A 15857-nucleotide genomic window follows, 5' to 3' on the forward strand; every position below is an offset into this window, starting at 1 on the left:
AAATATCTTTGCCCGGGACTAAATGCATAATCAACATAGAGGTCTGAATAATTCTTCACACAATTAAGGTGTGACTTCATCCTTTTAATATTCTGTTCTCTCTGTCTTAAAGGCCAATATTCCATTCCCCTTTGCGGTCATAGTTTTGAATCTGTTGATCAGCTTTCGATGTTTTTGTGCATGAATGCAACTGAACCCCTTTGTTCCTCCACTGGCCTTGGTTTCTCCCCATTAAGGAAGAATCCCAATTTATGCTCCTTGGCATCACTCAGCCCCTGTTTTACACTTCATTCTGGGAGTAAACCACTCCAGCGCTGACTCAGAGGTAAACAAGACATCTGCAGATGCTGAGAAAAAGAGATCCATGAACAAACACGCCAGTGTAGCAATGGGGTGTGGAATTGAAGCAGTTGGCTGTTGGGAGGTCCTTGCTGCTGCAGTGTACAGAGGTGTTCAACAAAGCAATCCCTCAATCTGCATCCAGACTCCCTGATGTAGAGGAGACTGCACCGGGAGCTCCAGAAGCAATAAGTGACCTATACAGATTCACAGATGCAGTGTTACTTTGCTTGGAAAGATTGTTTCGGCACCCGAATGGAGAGGGAAGAGCTCAAGTGCAGCACTTCTTGCAGACACAGGAGTAAGAATCCACAAACTCAAATGTGTTTTTGAAAGCGCTTGTGATGTTTTTCGATTTGGATCCAATTAAATGGAAAAACACAATTGCTGCTTGCTGAAACTGTGCAAGACTTATCAAAGAACTTTCAGAGTTATACATTGCTTTTAGAATAATTGTTTTGCATGAGGTGTAATGATGGATAGAAATATACAACAATTTACCAAAGTCTCTTTGACATTTACAAAACCGACAACTTCCATCACTTGGAAACACAAGGGTAGCGGGTGTAAGGACGACCAACAACATCTCCTCCTCTTACTCAGTGCCTGACCTGGAAATACCTCAGACCCTTTTGTATTTTGTACCTATGCAGTGTAAGGGTCACATGGATGGCAGTGGTTCAAGGTATTAAAAGCAATGAGGAACATACACCATATGTGGACTTCAGGCGCACTAGAAGCCACACTCATCTCCCTCTTTACATCAATGGAGTTGTAGTGGAACGTGTATCAACCTTCAAATTCCTTGGTCTCCGATAATCTTACCTGACCCCTGAACTCCTCCATCTTGATCAAAAAAGCACAAAAGCGCCTTTATTTCCTGCGGAACATCAAGAAAGTTCACCCGCCTCAGGATACTGATGGATTTTTACCGCTGCATCATTGAGAGCCTACTCACCCAAGGCATCTCAGTGTGGTATGGCAATTGTCTCACGTCGGACTGAAAAGCACTCCAGTGGGTGGTGAAAACTGCTCAGTGGATTATCAGCATCCAATTGCCAACCATTGAGAACATCTATCAGGAACGCTGCCTGGGCAGGGCGAAAAGCATCATCAAGGATGCTTCTCACCCTAACTATATGGACTTTTCACTCTCCTTCCATCCGGTAGGCTACAGGAGCCTCTGCTCTCGAACCAACAGGCTCAGTGAGAGCTTTCTGCTCCTGAGGCTGTGGCCCTGCTGAACCTTAAATCCCAACGCTGAGTGGTACTGCACTCACATTGTACTGTCAGTACTTTTATAGTTGTTTGCTTGCTGAATGAGCTTGTTTTTATTCACATGTAGGTATTTGTATATAGCGTCCAGTTGGATGCCAATTGTACTTCATTGGCTTTGTAACTGTACTTGGTCCAATGAAAATAAAGTTGAATCTAATATGTTGGTCTTAACCAGCTTCACCTACATCAGTCAAAGTATGATATTATCTGAAATATGATGATGTCATTCCATGGAAAATAATGTCATGATATGTGACATGTTTTGATTCACAATGCATTTAATTTTGTACAATTTGTCAAGGAAAAAATCAGGATTAGTTGTTTTCCTTATTCTTCTTCTCTTCTGTGCCTTCTTCTCTCCCTGTTTTGCTTCTCATTCTTTTTTTAGACAAACAGCACGGTCACAGGCCCTTCTGGCCCACGAGCCCGTGCTACCCAATCACACCCAATTGACCTAAGCCCTTGGTATGGTTTTTTTTTGAATGGTGGAAGGAAACCAGAGCACCCAGAGGAGTCCCACGCAGACACGGGGAGAACAGAACGTACAAACGGTGCTGGATTCGAGCACCAGTTGCCAGTGCCATAAGAGCGTCGTGCTAACCGTGCCACGAGCTCAGTCTCTTCTTTCACTCTCATTCAAGTCCTCTGTCTCTGATCCCTGTTAATGGTGCCAGTGCCTTACCCAAATTACAGTGTTTGCAATGAGCTACGGTATCATTTAGCAGTAGAGACTCTCAGCAAACCCTTCTGTGATTAATCTTCAGATATCATGTTGGATATGTTGTTAAACAAGTTTAAAGTACTCCAATTACTTTCATGTTTAATATATTGTACAAAATGGCCCTTAACTTAAATAATTAGTTAATCCATGTTCACATTTTGTCCTATAAATATTTCAGAATTAAAGCTTCCCGAGAATAAATCAAAGGGTAAATTCTGTCTGCATCTTATAAATGTTTAACAATAGGTCTACCATTATTTCAGTGTAATACTGATTTAAAAATAATTATATTATCTTTATTTAAAAGCTTGTTTATGAATATGGCTGGATAATTTATTTTTCAACAAAGTAACTCATATTTATTTCAGCAACGGGACAATTATTTCAAAACAAGCTCATTTATTACATGGATTTAATATCATTGGGGTGACCAGCTCTTATTTGTTGCCATGGGCTGTGAACTCAAACATAAAACTAACAGTGAACTCGATTCAGTTGTTAGTGATCTCTGTGAGTTAGGATTTGTTCACGTCAAGTCATTATAAAGATATGAATGAATCTACATTCATATAAACGGCAATGTCTGTTTTCCATGGAAATCATATTCAATTTCAGTTCTCGGTTTTGAAATGATAAAATGAAATGCTTTGCGTTGCTTTTGGGTGGACCATTGTCAGGTGCCATGGCGCTGTGTTGAGCTGTGTGACTGCACCACTCTAGTGACCTCGTCTTTACATTACAGAATCAGTTGATCAGCATCAACCGTCCTATCAACCATGCCCCAGGGCTCCCCTGCTCGGTGACAGAAACCCTTTGTCTACGGAATTGTTGGTAGAGAGTCATTTCTGTGGCAATGAGCCTGTTCAACAGCACCAGTTTTACTTTAGATTAATTGATAGACAAATCCTTTTATGAAATGCAGATCATAGGCATTAGATTAAAAGTGCACCGCAAACATCATTTGCTTTTGCCAGTGGGAACATTTTAGATGAGATTTGATCTTGCTTCCATGCTCAAGTACTCCAGCAAAAGAAAGCTGGGAGGTTTCTGAACTACAACACAAATAATACAGTCTGATATTAGTAATATACAACTTCTGTCCTCCATTGCTTTGTAATCACTGCAAATTAATTCTAAATCTGTCATCAGAGAACCATTCAAATTAAATCAAGGTTAATATGACATTTATGTTTAACTGTCGATGATTATTGGCATTAATAATACATATTCTGAAAAAAGGTTAAAACATTTAAATGAAGATTTGTCATGGAGCAGCCCTGAAACAATTGCTGGTGTTATTAGTTAATGTTTGCTTGACGTACTCATGATACATCCAGTCTTGTTGCTCTTTTGTCGCACACATATCCCTTTGATCTTAGATAGGTGAAAGGCACTGCCAGAATAGCAGATTAAAAGGAAAGTCCCCCAAATGCATCAAAGGTTTACAAGCTAATGTTGAGATTTTAGTATAAATTATTAAAGAATGTTGGAATATTTTGCAGACAAGTTAAATTAAGAACAAAGAGGCCATGAAGAGGGTGTGAAAAGTTTATGAAGTTGATACCCAAGTTTACATTATATATATATATATATATATAAAAATGGGGTTCTTTGCATTATGTCAAAGGCTAGTGATGTTGAAAATTGAGAGAGGTTTTGCCATTTAACAAATATACGTTCCACAAGACATTCAGTAAAGGTAAAGGTTCCGTTATTGTCATGTAATACTACATGAACATACATGAAATTCTTTAACTTTTGTCTCCCACAAGGCAGACAGAGAATCGCCACTTTGTCCAGCGCTCCTCACAGAAACCCACAGCACCGTTGTTCCCAGACGGCCTCCCCTCCAAGGACTGACTAGTCTTCGACTCGGAAGGGTTAAGTAAACCATGGGAAATTATTTCCATTCATTGGTTAGTCACTAACCAACAAGCTGGAAGTTTGTTATCACAAAAACAAGAGACAGATTATGTTTTAGATTGCTTAATGCGGACAACTGCAGGTGAAAAGAAAATTCTGCTTATCTTTTAAGAAGCAACTCATTTGAAAACGCAAGTTTGAAATGGTTTGGAAGAATTGGCTTTGAAATAGGTCAAAATGACCAGCACTTTTGGAACAGACATGACGGGCTCTCAACCAGGTCTTGGGAAATTATCATGATGCAACTTGAAATAACATTTTGCATTTTCCAATAAAACATTTGCAACATACTGTATTTTGTGTATAGATGTTTTTTTGTATGTGCAATACTTTGGAGGGCATAGCACATGGTTAAAAACATCCCTCTTTTGGACCCAATTTATCAGAATGTTTCTTAGAAAACTTCTGTTACAGGTTATATTAGTCTGGTTATTGATAAAGATGTCTTTAAAAGAGATAAGTTGTGGGGGTTTAGTGTAGGTCACCACAAACAGAGGAACAATGCAAGAGCTTTGCTGAAGCTAGACATTGAGGCTCTGAGTGACTTTGTAGAGGCAATGGAATGGATTTGGAAAGAACTTCAGAAGTAGGTGCAAATGGAACAATAACTAGGCAGAGGCTAATAAGATCTTTCAAAGATTGGGTTTGGAGCCCTGTAAGAAGTTTTGGTTTTTACAAGGAGAGAGAGAGAGAGAGAGAGAGAGAGAGAGAGAGAGAGAGAGAGAGAGATCAGGTCTATAGTAGCAGTTGAGGCTGCAAAATGGCAAGCTGGCAGGCTTATTAAAAGACCCCTTTTTGAAGACAGGTTGTGAGTCCGGAGTTCAGCCTGTTCAAAACCCTTGTAGCCCTTACAAGAGGAACTGGCTCGCTAGAGTGTTTCTCCTGAAATAAGGGAAACAAGAGGAACTCTGTGGTGACCTGGAAGAAGAGGTTATCATTTAGAAAACCCATGATGGGGCAAGTTTCTTTGGCAAGACACTGAAGTGACTGATTAAAGGAAATCATTTTGTGTGTGTCCAACGAGCACACTCTGAAACCAACAAGAACCTTCCTGACTGGTAACCATTTAACTTTAAACACCAGAGCTTGGTGAAGATTCATAAATGTTAAATTCTGTGCATAGTATAAGAATTTCCTGATACCGATGAACTTGGAGAAGTGAAAAGTGAATGATTGGACTGTGAAACAAAGAACTTTCCTGATACATACACGTGTGCTTAGAATTAGAAGGGGGTTAAGTTAGGTTAAATTAATAGTAATAAGTTAAAGATTGATCCTGTTTTTATGTTTAAAGAAAATTAAAAGCAACTTCTGTTTAAGTAACTGGTGTCTTGGTGAGTTTCTATTGCTGCTGGGTTTTGGAGTCTCCTGGGCTTGTAACACTTCTGTTACTTTTTTCAAAAGTAAATTAATGGGAAGGGGTCAGGATAGAGGTGTGGTCAGGAGGGGCAGGTGAACAGGAGGATGATGATAATTAGGAGTTGAAGAGCAAATGGCAGCAAAGGAAGTTGACAACCAAGACAGAGCACGTAATTGGGAATGGTGCCTTCCTTGTTGCTTGCTGTTATGGGCACGGTGTCTCTATAAAATAGGTGCAGCAAAGATACATTTCCAGGTAAATGACTACCTGTGGAACAAGGCTGATATTCTACACCCTGTCTTTGGGCACCAGACCCACTAAGCACACTTTGACGGTTTTGAACTGCAAATTCCGGTGCAGGCTAGATGAATGATACAACCACCTTTGGGAAGGTACGATACAAGCTGGGATGGAATGGATGAGGGCTGCTCGGCATTTGTCCTGCCAGCTTTGATGTTTGGCCAAGTGTATTGGAAGAACCTTTGCCATATGGAATAGGGTCAAAATTGGGCACTCCTCAAAATATCTGCCCTGTTAATGAACAGAGAGTAAAATAAGGAGCCTTATTTTAGACCAATGAACTTGTGTGAAAGTTCAGTTCTTATTGTTCAGTAAAGGGAGATGGAGATCTGGCATCAGAGGTTCTTTCCCCAAAGAATAAATAAACTTTGGATTCCTGAACAAAAGGAGCTTACTATTTCCAATTAATACATTTGAGTGCAGAATTGGTGTACCCTTCATGGTTAATGGGACAGATTTCCGATCTACATAATGTTGGCTTGTCTGAGCAGTAAAGCTCATTTTGCTTTTGTTCACAATGAATTTCAATGGTCTTTGAGCTTTGGACAGGATCAAGGTTTCTTACCCTTCATTGTGGAATAGCCCATTGACATTCTTTGCTTTTCATGTGAATAATGACCACTTGAGTTAAGCATTAGAGGGTTATTGGTGCCTGTAGAACTGTATCCCAGAGGAGCCTTCAGGAGAAAGGCAAAATAAAATCCATATCTTGCCAAATATGACACGAAGAACACTAGGGAAAAAAAGATCAAAATGGAGCAAGAGCACTGTGGTATCAATGATTTCTGCACAGTCCATACATGTCTTCCTATCCAAAGATCATTATTTGTTCACCTTTGGATTTTTGCCCTGGTGCACAGAACTGCTGCAACACTAGTTTGAAAATCGCAGCAATAGAGGGCCAGCAATTAGGCTGTGCATGTGGCTCTTTTCCACAGAACAGGGGAGGCTGCCATCACTAAGAGAGAGAGAGGGGGGGGGGGGGTGTGCTTGAGGTGAAAGGACCCAGGAGACACCAGGCCTGAAATCTCATGATGATGATTGATGGAGGCTTTGTACTGACTTCTAACATGTCTGCTAAAAATTAAAAGCCTATTTTGTATGGTAATAACAACACTTCACTTTGATATAGCCTCAGTATCTGATACCGGCTTCTCAGAGGCTGCTATTTAGTAGTATTATCTCCGGAGGGAAGCACCCATTTGGTTTGAATGATGGAAAAATGATTACAAGCAGATTGCAAAAGCTCAAATGAAAACACACATTGTATCACCATTGTACATTATCATTTCTTTAGATATAGGTGACATTTTGTTTATTATATCAAAAGGTAAACGTGTTATTTGCTCTGCAATACCTATAAAAACTGGGAAATCAAAGTGACCGTAAACCAACAACACACTTTACATAAAGTTCATTGACAAATTAACATATTGACTCAACTAGATCTAAAACATTGTGATCTACATTTTATTTGCCGGAATCGCAATGCCAATAGAGATTTCACAATCGTACTAAGCAGCTTAATCAGAAGTCCTTTTCCATTATCTTTTTTCTCCATCAGAAAGGCCAGGAGAAAATATTCTTTCCAGTATAAAAGACAGCATGAACCAGGCAGTGTGGAGCCTCTACATTCCTCTCACTTAAATGGGGAAAGAGGAGCTGAATTCAAATTGTGTTGGCAGGTGTTTGTGGTCACTGGTTATCAGTATATAGACTTTGGGAATTCTATGCATAAATAATGAAGCGAAAAACTTTAAAAATCACCCAGGGCTGCAAAAGCCTCCACACATTCCACTTCCCATTCAAATGAGCAAATCTTTCCCCACAAGACTGGATACACAATGGGTATCTCGGTGTTCAGTGTCTACTAACTCACCAGGTATCATTTACGGAAAACCGACTGCATTGTACCTTAAACCAAGTCACCCACTGGGGTGGGTTAGACCAACGAAGGGTGCAGAGAAATAATTAAAAGGCAACACCTTTGTATTTTGATGTGATTCTCTAACTCTTTTGTACCATATCTCTTGCTGGACATATATCCACCTTTGTAATACTGGAAAGTAGAAGTTGATTGTCACTGGGACTATATTGGTCTGGCTGAATGTTAACTTATCAATTAATTAACTTGTGATTTGCGGCTGGGCACAAGGTACAGGTCAAGCAAATGATGGAATGCTGCTACACTACTTATTCCTCATGGAAATGCTCTTCCAGACAAACACCTTTGACCTCAAGTTGATCAGGCTATGGTCAGCACAGAATGCCCCTGCAGATACTGAGGAATAAGGGCTCCTGTGGGATGGTTCCCTGAGTGTACAGTTCAGGTCATCCAACAGAAAGCCTCATTGCCTGTGCTCTCTAATAAGCACCAGCACTTGGCATGGCTGGTGGTGAGAGGTATCCTCTCAATCAGACCCTTCCTATACGATAGGAATATCACCCACAGTACACATTGTCCCTGAGACAACTGCAGTGAAGTGGATAGAGACATTTGCCCACCTCTTTGCTGATATAGATTTACAAAGGGTGTATAGAGAAAGATGCAAGGGTCCTCATTATTGTCCATACCCACCAGCAACGTGACAGAGGGCTCAGATTTACAGATTGTGCCCAGGTACACATGCAGAGACAGCCACCCAGAGCTGCTGGAAGATCATCAACTCGGTGAAAGTTTCCCCTTGGTTTGCCTGAAGCATACTTTTCTTCCAGCACACCGAGATGATGGTGAGGGAATGCTGTCAACTGGCACCTTCCAGGCTGCAGGAGTACATACGGAGGGACGTACTGAGGCTTGGTGCAGCCAACGCGAGGGGACTAGAAGGACGGCAGTCTAAAGCCCTTCAGTTATTGGACTTTGAGGGGCTGAGATCAGAGGAAGCCCCTCAAACAACAGAGGGGTTGTAATGACAAGGAGGCACAGTAAATCGAGATGTAATAATGCACAGTGATAGAAATGTATGAATATGATTCTAAGGATGTGTAAATAATTTATTGTAAATAAAGTTTATATATGGAAAAAAATGCTCACCATGTTCATGACTGAATGCAAGTCCAGTCACACTCAAGATGTTTCATACCATCCAAAAGCATTCAGTTTCTCCACCATTGGACAGCATACCTCTCTTTCACACATGGGTAGTGAATGTATGGAATGAGCTGGAGAGGTAGATACAAATGTGACATTAGAACCTTAGAACACTACAGTACAGAAAAACAGGCCCTTTGGCCCCTCTTGCCTGTGCCAAACTATTATTTTGCCGTCTCACTGAGTTGCACCCATTCTCTATCCCTCCATACCCCGACCATCAACGTACCTGTCTGAATTTTTCTTAAATGTTAAAATTGAGTCCCCATTCACCACCTCAGCTGGCAGCCCATTCCAGACTCCTATCATTCTTTGTGTGAAGGAATTTCTCCAATTGTTCCCCCTAAACTTCTCCCCTTTCACCCTTAACCCATGTCCTCTAGTTTGTATCTCACCTAACCTCGATGGAAATTTAAAGGACATTTAGACAGGTGCATGATGGGGAACATTTAGTGGGGTATGGCCAAATGCAGGCAAATGGGACCAGCTCCAAAAGGCAACTTGGACAGCATGAGCCTTAAGAACTTTTTTCCGCATTGCATGGCTCTATAATTCTCTGATAGATCTGAAAATCTGCCACAAATACATTTGTTGTATGTTCTACTTTTAAAAGTAGGCATATAAATAGAAGAAAAATAGTTGGGGGGGGGGGGAGATGCATAGACTGTGGGAGGGAAATTAGGTTGATCAGCACAATATTGTGGGCTGAATGGTCTGTATTATGCTGTTCTATTCTATGTTCCACATGTATTGGCAATTGGACAGCAGCTTCCAAACTTGCTATGTTTACCATCAAGCAAGTCAAGGGCAGTAGATCCACGGGACACCACCATCTCCTGGATCATCTCTATTGTGTACAAGAGTACTTTCAGGAAAGTTGTGACCATTTTACTTTATAATCGCTTTTGAGAACATGTAGCAGGTTGTTTTGACTTGTTAATGAATACGTCTGTTTCAGTAGCATCGAGTTTTCCACTGTCTATCTTTACTCTAAACAGTAAACTATACTTTAAAATAACTAATAAATGGATAATAAGATATTAATAACATTCAAAAGTACACGGTCAAAGAAATTGTCTGTCCAAACTCCACATTCTCGATTCTAACAGCATAAAATCCAATTCAGAACTAATCTGTTTCTCTGAGATGGTTGAAAACACAGGTTTTTAACCTTGACTGTAACTATCGAGATACCCAAAGGAATGTCAACAAAATTTGTCGCAGCTAGCAACCTCTAGCTGCTAGTATGGGCAAAAATCGTCATTTTAACCCTTACAAGGGATATCTTTGAATATTATATCTAGTTATTGATGCAATGTTGCACAGGTGCCACCTATAGTTGAGAGTTTATTGCCTTCAATAAGATTTCTGTTGACGGCTCTACATCTGTTAGTTGATTTTGCAAACAGCAAGACAAAAAAAGTCTATGACCATGGACTCCAAATCACACACCACCCTGTTGGGGAAAAATTGATGCTGGGTCTAAATCCTGGAACTCCATTGTTCCAGCACTTTCACTAGAAGGCACTGGTGTGGTTCATGAAGTCGGACACCATCATCTTCACTCAAGCACGTAGAGATTTAAAAAAATATATTTTAATTTAGACATACAGCTGCCTTTCGGCCCACAAGTCCGTGCCATCCAATTAACCTATACCGTACGTTTCGAATGGTGGGTGGAAACCAGAGCCCCTGGGGAAACGCCACATAGACACAGCGAGAACGTACAAACTCCTTACAGACAGAACAGGATTCGAACCCCGATCCCAATCGCTGGCGCTGTAAAGGTGTTGTGCTAAGGTGAACAATAAATACTCTCATCATATAAAGGAAGAATAAAAGTCGGCAAGCGCATATACCGAATTTATGGCAGTTTTGAGCAGAACTAATAGGGCTACATGTTTTATCTTGCATGACAGTAAAACCATAACATGGTGTGGAACAGCCAAAATCCTAACCTTACACAGCATTACCACTCAAATTTACGCAAGACTCTTGCATTGTGATGTCTCATAATGGAGGAAGGGAAAGTTAATGTCATAGAGGAATATAATGAATTGGAGATCCCTGAAAGGAAGGATAAGATTTGGACTACAATCAAGAGGTACCAGAGAGACTGGGAAAACTTAGTTTTAGATCAAATCTTAGCACATAAAATCATTGGATAAGAATTTCTACTCCATTGATTTCTTAAAGTGTTAACTTCAAACCTTGAACAATCAATTTTGAAGTAGGTTAATGAAGTATAAATGATGCTACAGTATGGACAATAAAGGATCAAGAATGTTTCCTGTTGAAACATGAACCAGGTAGTAGTAATGATTTGCATTAGTATTGTGACATTAATCGCCATTAACTTTCCAATCTTTGCAAATGACTTAATTCCATGTCTGAATTATCATTCAAAGAGTAAAATATTAAATATGAATGAAGCCATTAGAGGATACAAAGCAATGTGCATTCCCTTTTGACTGAGCTCTGGATCAGAACATTGCAATAGTTGGCTGGGACTGAGCATAATAACCCCCTATGCATCAGGTGTTCATTCATTTTAAGCAAAGATGGAAGCCCCTCAAACAACAGAATGACAAGGTGCCACAGTAGTAGTAATGGTGTAAATATAATGCACAATTATGGAAATGTATGGATACAAAACTAAGGGTGGGAAGAGACTGGATGGTTTTCATTTTTTAAATAATTGTGAACAAAGTTTATTCTTGGTTTAAAAAAAAGATGGTTTCTGCTGCTGTCTGAGTAGGACTGGTATACATGTCCTAGTAACCATGGGGAAATAGGATACTGCAATCCAGGCTGTGGATGGGAGACAGATGATTGCTACTTGATGTTTGCAGATTTAATGTCCTCCTTCAATTCTCATCCATTTCCCTTTCATAATCACACAGGCAAACCAAAGCACCCTTTGCTAGTGACTAGTGACAGATTAGTGCATCTGTCCTGCACAGATTAGTCCTGCATGGATTAGTCCTGCATGGATTAGCCCCACGTCCCAGCAGTAGTGGGAACCTCAAAGATATTTTGGGTGCCTTATTTGAGAAAAGACATGCTGGCATTTGAGAGGGTTCATAGAAGATACCTAGAAAGAAAGGGTTTGCATATGGGGAATGATTGTCAGCTCTTGGACTGTACTCGTTGGGGTACAGAAGGATGTGCAGGGACAGTGTAGATGGGGCAAGGATGTTTCCCATGGTAGGGAATTTTAGGACAGGAGGGCACAACTTCAGGATAAAAGGGCATCAATTTAAAACAGAGATGAGGAAACATTTCTTTAATCAGAGGGTTGTGATTCTGTGGAACTCTGGAAAGGCAACTGTGGAAGCAAGGTCGTTGGGTGTATTTAAGGCAGAGATTGACAGGCATTTGATTAGTCAGGGCATCAAGGGTTACGGGAAGAAAGCCGGGGAGAGGGGCTGAGCGGGAGGATGGATCGGCTCATGTTTGGAATGGCAGAGCAGACTTGATGGGCCAATAGGCCTACTTCTGCTCCTGTATCTTGAGTTTAATTGCCAGTTTGTGGACATTTTGATATGTTACTTCTCACTTTGAACCAAATGTCCAATTTTGCCCCAGTTAACATGGCTGCTGGACATCCAATCCCAAGTCAATGAAATGAATTAGCAGTGGCAATCATGCAGGGGACTGTGGATGACGTGAATACAATATTCTCTCCTCGGCACTGAGACCGTAATGGGGAACATCCAATACCTAGCTTGTCAACCCTTGTAACCAGAGGCTGGAACGAAGAGGTCAGGTGACAGAAATGATAGGGAAGGCCTGAGGGAAAATAAGGCTCGATTAAAATTAGATTTCTCGACTCCATTTAAAACACAAATAAAGCATAAGACACAACAGTACATACAGAGCAAAATAGGCAAAGAGGTGTAATACTTCGAGCGATTTGGGTACACTGTGCTAATCTGAACTAAAATGTATGGCTGCAAAACAACGTTTATTTTTTTTTACAGCATGCCTGAGCCTCCTCAATTTAATTCATGGCTGCATTTAGTCCCTTCACTGGCAACCTCTAAAGAAAATAATTTAAATGCATTGTACAGCAGTCTACAATTCATTTCCCGAGATGTCAGTTTTCTTCTGGAACACAGAGGGAAGGTCATTTTCATGTCAAGTAGGGTGTGGAAACCAGCTGAGGACCTCCACATTTGAATTGTGCCAATTTGCGTGGCAGACATCAGTTTAAAAAAAAATGTTGATAGGAAATCTAGCGTCAGCATATGGTGCCACACTTAAGAGGCCCTGATTCAGAGAACAAGCGTGCGTTTATGTGTCTGTGTGTGCGTGCATGTGTGTATGCACTGGTGGCTGCTTCAGTCCTTTACCACCGACCTTCCAAGCCTTCCCCTTCTCTGCCACACCACCCCTCCGCATATGTTGTACACCCACCACCCCCACCCCCTTCCTAGGGCGGCCCAACTCCTCCCATACCAACTCCATTTCAAAGTCTGGTGTCGGAGGCAGATGGACATCTCACAAAGGACACCTCACCTCTCCAAGCTGGTCTTACAACATGCCTGATTAAATCTTAATACTGAGGTTAGGTTTGATACAGTGGCTCTGTGGTGATTCAATTAGTGCAGAAGGCATGAAGGAAATAGCACAAAGAGATCTAGTAGTTAGAAAGTAATTTTCTTTTGATCATTATAGCATTTCACAAGTGGAAGCAGAAAATTATGGTCTCATGCATCTTCTTCTTAATATCCTCTGGGGCTGGATTTGCTGTAGACTGCAGTTAGCTGTCAAAATCAACTAAATCATGTGGATCTGATGTATTTGCATAAGTGACTTTGCAGGCGAAGGTAAAACAATGTACATAAAATTTAACAGAACAGAGGCAAGGGGTTTGGATATTTCTCAAAACAAAAACTAGCCAATATATGAAGAATATATTTAAAAATGATGGCTTAAAAGTGGTGGGTAAAGGCAATCAGGTATCCCCTACATTTGAATGCTCATTGTGTCACAGCTTAAGAGAATACAGACCCTGATGCTAATGCCATCAATCGGATATGCCACTGCCTTTACCTCATTCAGTCACCCTGAAAGGTGGTGTCACCCAAGGAAACAGGCTCACTTCCAAAGTCGCAATAGTAACTTTGCAACCATCGATGCACACCGCCTTTGCGCCTGGCACCTGCTCACTTCAGCTGCAGGGTTATGGAAAACAATCCTTGAAGGTGCTTATAAGAGGAAATCAAGTGCAATAGGGTGAAATTGTTGCTTGCTTCTGCTGGCTGCATCAGTACAATTCAGGTAAGGTTATTCAAACCACCACAGGAGACTGATCAATTTTATATATAAAAGTTATGCTCGTAATCATTTAGTTTGCATTTTTCTTTATGCTGCTACAAGATGTAGTTGGCCAAGATCAGATTCAGTCCATAAACTAGCAATGCATCTGGATTAAAACTGATAAAACTCTGTTCAAATCTCTGTTCAGATCTGTTCAAAAAGGATTGTCATATCAAAAATATTTAATTTAAAACATATAACATAGAAAATTACAACACAGTAACAGCCCTCGATGTTGTGCTGACCGATAGAAACCTACTCAACAAACTAAACCTTTTAAATTGTACCAGCCTCCCCCACCCCTACTTTATCAAGTCAAGTGCCCACTACTCTCTGTGTAAAGTAAAATGTACCTCCCTCCCCTCCCCTCTGGTGTTTGCTACTTTTGCCCTGGGGAAAAAGTGCTTGCTGTCCAGCCTATATCTACCTCTTATAGTCTGATAGACCTCTAGTAATGAATTGACCAGTAGAGACCAATGAAATAGTTTTCCATAGGCATTTCTGTAAGTTGATAAGTAATTTAGAATGATTTCTTACAGTTGGGGAACTGGACACCATTAGTAAAATGCATAATTTTGCTGATGAACCTATTTTCAACTGTATTAATAAAATTGAACCAGGCTTTCACACTTAAGTACATCAAGGAACAGATTTTAGTGACCAGGAAAAAAAGGAAATGATTGCACTCTGCAACATTTTCTAATTGCACTGGTTCATTTTACATTTGAAATTATACAAATGATGACTCAAATTCCGTCCACATCCAAGGAGTGCAGATTGGTCCATAGCATGACAAATACAGTAAAACCACAGGAATCCGGCACCTAATGGGCTTTGTCGATGCCAAAGTGAATTTTCTGGTTGCTTAAGATTGCGATTTGTGTGAAAGGCGAACTAACGACGAGGCGCGCCAATTTTAAACTTCTGGTTTTTTTACCCATTTATTTTCTTTACCGGTTGCTTGAATTCAGGATAACATGGGTTTTACGGTACCAATAAATTATCCCTCTTCCAACTTTAATTTTCAAAATAGGAATGTTTTTTCTTTTAACTTGTAAAGTATTCAGGGAAGCTATTGATAAATATTCTTGCCATTCACTTCTAATTTAGAAGGTGCACAGTGTTGACTCGATATGATGGAATAATAAATGCCATTTCATATTAGTATTTGTCACGATGTGAACTAGTGCATTAAAATCTAGAGCCTGGTCATTTCTCACCTCACTTCAGAATGCATTGTAGTCAAATTATACAAATGAATCGCACAAGGTCTTGTGCAGAATTAAATTTGGGGAGTATGAATACAATTCAAGCAATTTTCTAAATGTAAGGCAGTATCTTTTTAGTGCCATAAGAAAGAATTGTTATCCGCTTGGCTCTTCCAATACAAAATTAATAGTTGCCAGGGAAAGGAAGATTGGAGTGTAATCGTACAGGAGTTGCCTTCCATTCCTGGCAGGGACAATGCATTTTCCAGCTTAGCATAGGATATCCCAAGAAAGAAGAGTAATGGCATTCCC

General features: G+C 40.4%; 1 protein-coding gene across 6 annotated transcripts in view; it reads right to left on the reverse strand.

Moving 5' to 3' along the window:
* LOC138749881 (LIM/homeobox protein Lhx1-like) overlaps positions 1 to 15857 on the reverse strand; it is a 440383-nt gene that overhangs the window by 58831 nt on the left and 365695 nt on the right. For 4 of the 6 annotated variants that reach the window (XM_069911872.1, XM_069911866.1, XM_069911867.1 and 1 more), the window contains one exon: positions 8956 to 9083. The exons of the other annotated variants lie outside the window; for them this stretch is intronic. The gene's annotated coding sequence lies outside the window, so the exon portion shown is untranslated. The remainder of the gene's footprint in view (positions 1 to 8955; positions 9084 to 15857) is intronic. 6 annotated transcript variants of the gene reach the window in all.

The sequence above is a fragment of the Narcine bancroftii genome, chromosome 14 (genome assembly GCF_036971445.1).
Source record: "Narcine bancroftii isolate sNarBan1 chromosome 14, sNarBan1.hap1, whole genome shotgun sequence".
Lineage (NCBI taxonomy): Eukaryota > Metazoa > Chordata > Chondrichthyes > Torpediniformes > Narcinidae > Narcine > Narcine bancroftii.